Genomic DNA, 6,538 nt, shown 5'->3' with positions numbered 1-6,538 from the left:
TGTGCGTGGACTTTATGTATGTATGTGTGCGTGGACTTTATGTATGTATGTGAGCGTTACGTACGTAGGTTTAGTACAGGGAATTTAACACCAGGCTGTCAATTAGTAGGTTCAAAAATGTGACAGAGAGGGCTCTCTATTTCCTATGTATTAAAGTCTAATTTTTTAGAAATCAGCAGAAATGTCATCAAAAATGGCCAACTGACATAAAAATATTTTTAGTCTGTGAACTAGTGATGCGACAAAACCTCTCGTTAATCGCGAAGTGAAATTATTGTAGTACTTGCGTATCATCGCCGGGTGATCGTCAAAATACTAAAAATATGCAACAAAGTCGCAACATTGAATGTGAACTGATTATGAAATTTTCGAGAACAGGAAACAAACTGTATGCACAGATGTAATCAAAAAACACACTGGACAGTAAAACAATCAATGATATCCGTAAAGTTATTAAACTTCAAATAGTTGCAAAAAGTTCTGTTTGACAGTGTTGCTACTAGTGACATCGCGCTCGCTCAGTTCTTTGTTGCTCTATTCCGCTAGGGAGGTAATTTAAGATGCCATCAATTGAAAGACGATTTTAATTTTATTTACATGTATAGGAAAATAAGCAATGGAACAATACGTAAGCATAATTGCATAAAAAAGTAAAATAATTTCGTTTAAATAAAACCGACTATAGCCTGACCAGGAACATAAAAACCCTGGCATAGAGGCGCATCAATTGCATTTGATAGTGCAACACTGAGTACAGTCGTACCTGTGTTAAATTAATAGGCTAACTTTATGTATCAGGATTCAGGATTACGGGCTAATTTAATATTTTCATAAATTAACGAAAACATATTATTATAGGTAACCTGGTTTAAATAAATTAAATGAAACCATCAATCGAGCTAGTAGGATTTATTTTATTATTCATCAATAATCAAATTCAGAACTTGAATATTCAACTGCAATGTCTGCTCATGAACGCTTCAAACTCGGTACTTCTTTCCCAATTCCATAAAATTCAACACTTAGAAAGTGACAAAAAACTTTAAAATAGGTAGTTGAAACAAACCACAGCTAATTTTCATAGTGGACTGTACTATACGATAAACATGTCAGTCAATTTGACAACCTTTGTTGGAAACATTATTCAATGAAAATATTGTCCGAATCCTTAGTATTTCTCTTCGACAAATACTTTAACACATTATGAACCACTTTTCTTTCACGACTATAAAAAGATTTTAGCAATTTCATTCACAAACTCAATTGCGCACATTTAAAATAAAGTTTGTTTACACTTTGACAGCAATAGACTGACATGCAAGGTGACATGTCAATGAAGTTTTTAGTTATTGTTGCCATTAAAAGAAATTGGTACCATTAGATTTCCGCAACATGGCGAGGGTTTTTATGTTCCTGGTCAGGCTATAAAAATTTAACTGACTCCGAAAAAGTATACACTAAAAGTAGAAAAATAATTTTACGTTATCTCCAATATTGTCGAAGTTATCGCTGGAAAACTAAACAAAGTATCGTATATTTTTTATTTAAAATTAATCAGTAATCGGAATAAGTGAATACTTAAAATAATATCGATTAAATTTACAGATTATTGTCTATGACTCACAGGTTACAGCACTGATATGTCAGAGACAAGTCATAGACAATATGGAGATAACACATGATTTTAAACGTCAAGTCAATTTGACAAGTCTCACAAATTTTCATCGTCCACGTATTTTGCAAAATAATTTGTTTCAAAGATTGATTTCAAACTTATCTAAACGTGAAAATAAAGTTGGTTTCATGGGCTTGTTAAATAATGTGTATGATATTATGAACACGTAAGTGATTATGGTGTAATTGTGTATGAAAGTGTTTGTTTACATCTCTGCTGGATTCTAATTCTCAAATGTTTACATAATGGCAACATTTACCAAAAAAAGTATGTTTTCATTTACACAAATGATGACTTTACGTTTTTAATCCATTACACGCAGCATCGTTTGGTTATGTATTGTCTTTTATGGAAATATACTCAATCAACTTAACATAGAACAGTTTATTTTTAGTTTCTATTATATCTAAATCTCGTTTTATTATATAAAAAAAATAATGCTTGCATTTTTATTTAATTAAAAAGATAATTTTAAAGGTGATACTTTTTATTGTTGAAATCTATTAAGTGGCGATGGTGGACCGAAACGTAACCACAATTGACATTTATCATTGTTGACAGAGCATCAAATTGACAAATCAACAACTCTTGGAAATGCTGCTATAGCTTAAATCCATTTGCGATGTCCCCATATTCCTCAGAAATAGGCATGTTTATGTAATAGTGCGTCCAGACTGGGCGAATTTGCTCGCGCGGCACGCTGGTCACTATACGATGCACAGTTGGCTGTTCGATGTGGAAGATTATCACCTAGTACACGTTCATAACTTCCCGTTGCGTAGAACCGTAGGGTTATATTAAGTATTTAGTCCACTGGTTGTATGGCGTTTGGTGAGGGGTTTCAAAGAGCTTCCAAATTATGAATCCAGAAACAACACCGTTTCTTTTGAGACGCGGAACCTCGCTCGGAATTGCATGTCATTAATATTTTTTAATAGCGTTCAGCTTTATTGCGTTTCTGCGATTAGATCTAGGTATCTCCTCGAGGCTCGAAAGAAATGATAACGATGACACAGACATTATTTACCACTATTTAGGTCGATTTAGGTATAAGAATAGGATTTAAGATACCGCGCAAGCACTCTCAAATTTAACGGCTGCTCAAGACGATTTGACAGTTGTTTGAGTAATGCTTAGCGTTGAATGGCGTTTCAGTATGCATCTTAATCATCTTTTCTTTTTTTAATAGCCGCCGTGCATTCTGGATCCCACCAAGGCGGTGAGGGTAATTTATTGTTGGCAACATTTTTACGTTTAAAAACTGCATCAGCTGATGATTGAATGGCTGACACATAGAGAAAAGTAATACATAGGAAATAGAGAACCCTCTCTGTCAAATTTTTGAGCCTACTAATTGACAGCCTGGTGTTAAATTCCCTGTACTTAACCTACGTACGTAACGCTCACATACATACATAGTACACGCACACATACATACATAAAGTCCACGCACACATACACACAGTTCACGCACACATACACACAGTTCACGCACACATAGGCCCTCATAACCTTCAAAGAATTATTGTTTTTATGATGTACAATGTAGAATTTTTTCAAATCCATTATTTTGAAAATATTTATCTTTATGGTGTACGCATTTTCAAAACAATGTATTTGGAAAAATTCTACATTGCACATGGAAATGCAAATAAGTAAACAAAAACTTTTGAATTTAATAATTTTACTTTATTTATGAACACACATAATATATTATACACCAAAAGCGTCTTTTCGCAAAGTTTTCAACACTAAACACAGAACACAGCACATTGAGAAAACTCAGATCACTTGTGAACTTAACAGAAAGTTTCTTCGCGATTCACGAAGGAACGAACAAAACTCCGATGAACCAGAACAGCAGCAGGTACGAAGGAATGAACTTGAATTTGACTCGACTCTTCAATACTTTAATAGGGCCACAGAACTCATAAACGATGGCTAAGAAAACAATAATGCATTCAATTCAACCTAACAAAAACAACACCGGCCATTTTGGAGGAAAAACAAAGTTGCCATATGTTAAATAGTAATTTCTACTACTCTATTATGTAAATTATAACAAAAATGTCAATGTTCAGTTTTAAATTAAAACAAATTAATTTCATTTAAAAAAAGTTTTCACATTGTAATTAACAATATTCTCAAATATATTTTAATTAAGAAAAAAATGAAAATATGAAGGAAACAGGAGCAGCGACATCTAGAGCGTTTTAGGGTAGTTAAAAAGTATTTGAATTTATTCACCGATGTCGCTGTTTGGAAGCAAGTTTCACTTCGATGACCGTTGTATGGAAGTTTCTTCACCCTGGGCTGACACTAAGCTGTCAAATGAGTTATTGAGGTTATCTTTACAAACTTTCGGCAATAACTTGACTTTCTGCTCAACAGATATGCTAAATGAATACCAATCACAATTGTTTAGAATATATTTACGCAAGGGAGGAAGTGGATCTACAGAACGGTTGTTCTTTGGTAACATAATGACAATCGGAACATGGTCACTACCATAAGTGGATGATAAACATCTCCAACTCAGACTCAAAGATAGCGTAGGTGAACAAAGTGAGATATCGACAAAACTTAAAGATTGGCCGGGACAGGGTCTCCTTGTTGCTGAACCATCGTTTAAAACGCACAGATTTAACTCGTCTATAAGCTCCACAAGATCACTACCAAATGAATCATTGACTGGTGCACCCCAAAGAGAATGGTGTGCATTAAAATCACCTAAAATTAACACAGGCGCAGGAAGAGATAGGATTAAATTTCTTAAAATCGGAATAACAGATGAATCTTTGCAAGAAATGTATACAGACAGTACTGAAATATCCCCAATTTTTGCAGCTACTGCATTCAAGTGATTATTATTGTAGGAAGGAAGTGCTAGTGATGTAAATAAGTAATGTTTTTTAATCAGTAGAGCGGCACCACCCCACCCATCATCTCTGTCATCTCTCAAGACTGAATAGCCACGAACTCTAAAGTTATAGCCTGGCTTCAGCCAGGTTTCAGAGACAGCTATGGCAAATGGCTGGTGTTGGTTAATTAATGTAATGAGTTCAATTGTTTTAGACGAAATGCTTCTACAATTCCACTGGAGGATTTGATCCATTTTTGATAATGTTATAAATAGAGACTGACAAGTTGTTAATTAAAGAAATGGCAACGGAGTACGGTAATGCAGAGTTAACTATAATATTAATCAATGAAGACAGCAGATTATTTAGATCCTGAGAGGAGACAGAGTGAGAGTCCCCTGCAGATGAGGGCTCAGACAAGAAACCACAACCATTTTGTGGAGATGGAATATGATCAATTAAAGACTCGTGTGCTTTCTTGTCATAGCCTGGTGGGAGCTGAGTAATTCTTTTCCTATTTATAAAAACTGTCTTTTTGTATGAATTTTGTTCTGTTACAGGTTTTGAAGGTGAAGGTGATTTGGGAGAACTAGCTGTGACATCTGAGTATGACTTAGTGAATGGAAACTGTTTAGAGGCTTCTAGATATGATACTGTGTTAACTGACATATAATGCTTTATGTTTTTTTGTCGTATAAATTCGGGACAGGTTTGTTCATTTGCTTGATGTTTCCCTGCACAATTAATGCAGGAAACATCTGTCTTGTCGCAATTAGAGCCTGAGTGGTCCCCGGTGCATTTAAAGCACCTGGGTTTGCTTCTGCATTGAACCCTGGTATGTCCAAAACGACAACAGTTAAAACACTGAATTGTTGGGAATATGTACTGGTCAACAGGCAGTGAGGAAAAAAAGGAATAAATTCGGGGAAGAAGAGTTTGACCATCGAATGTAAGGACTACCGTCTGAGTGGGCAACCATTTAGGGCCTTCAAGTGATGTAACTTTGCGGCTAAGCCGGCGAGACCGAATGATTGGACCAAAGCCTTCAGGAACTCTTAAATTTCCTACAATCTCTTCATGCGACCATTCGCAGGGAATGCCTTTGACAATGCCCATTTTGGTGATATTGTATGTTGGGATAGATAAAACATAATCATGTAATATAATTGGATTACACAAAAATGAGTTTGCCGCACCAGGTGTTTTGAATGTCACTGCCAATCGATTTCGCCCTATTCGTTTAATGCCATCATCCAAAATATTTTTTAAATTATTTCTAAATAGAAAATTCCCAAATTTGATGGGGTGAAGAGTGGAGCCAGAGTTGGGAGTTTCTTTTTGTTGGACATGTACCAGAAAAGGACCTGCATCCTGATCCTGGTAATTGTTTCTGCCTATTATATGGTTATTCTGTTGAGAATGTTGGATCACCGGAGCTGGAGGAGCTTGCGTTAAAATTTCTTGAAAAGCAGTGGTAATGTGCATTTTAGGAGAGGATTTGGTCTTTAATAAATGTTTGTTAATTTTTTTCTGAGTTTTTCTATTTGTTACTAGTTTAAATGACTCAAATTCTTTTACATGTTGGTTAGTTATGAAATTATCAGCCTCTATTAAGGTCAATAAAGGATTGGACTGAGATTGTGGAGTGGCTGGGGGAGGATCAGGGTCAGGAGCTGGTTCCGTCTCCATAGTTTATAAATATGCAAATGGACTTACCCCTATATAATATATACACTAATCACACTAAATTACTAATTTACAACAATTTTTTTACAAAATATACACAAACTAACAATAAAATACGAATAAAATAAAAACAGATAGACCGCCCTTTTCAACTTCCCGCCAAAAAGTCGAGAGGGTTCTCTATTTCCTATGTATTACTTTTCTCTATGCTACGGAGTACGGAGCTACTAAAACATAGAGTCTATATTTTATATAGAGCGCTGTGTGACTGATCTATAGCTGTTGTTAACTGTGTTAACGTAGCAAAAAAACTTTT

At 35.1% G+C, this 6,538-nt stretch overlaps 1 long non-coding RNA gene across 1 annotated transcript; it reads left to right on the top strand.

Moving 5' to 3' along the window:
• The first annotated feature begins 4,156 nt into the window (after positions 1-4,156).
• Positions 4,157-6,063, top strand: LOC135087038 (uncharacterized). Its single transcript, XR_010260663.1, has 2 exons — positions 4,157-4,923; positions 5,097-6,063. It is a non-coding gene; the product is annotated as an uncharacterized LOC135087038 (long non-coding RNA).
• The last annotated feature ends 475 nt before the right edge of the window (positions 6,064-6,538 follow it).

Source organism: Ostrinia nubilalis, chromosome Z (assembly GCF_963855985.1).
Source record: "Ostrinia nubilalis chromosome Z, ilOstNubi1.1, whole genome shotgun sequence".
Taxonomy (NCBI): domain Eukaryota; kingdom Metazoa; phylum Arthropoda; class Insecta; order Lepidoptera; family Crambidae; genus Ostrinia; species Ostrinia nubilalis.
This window is presented reverse-complemented; position numbering and strand designations above follow the sequence as displayed.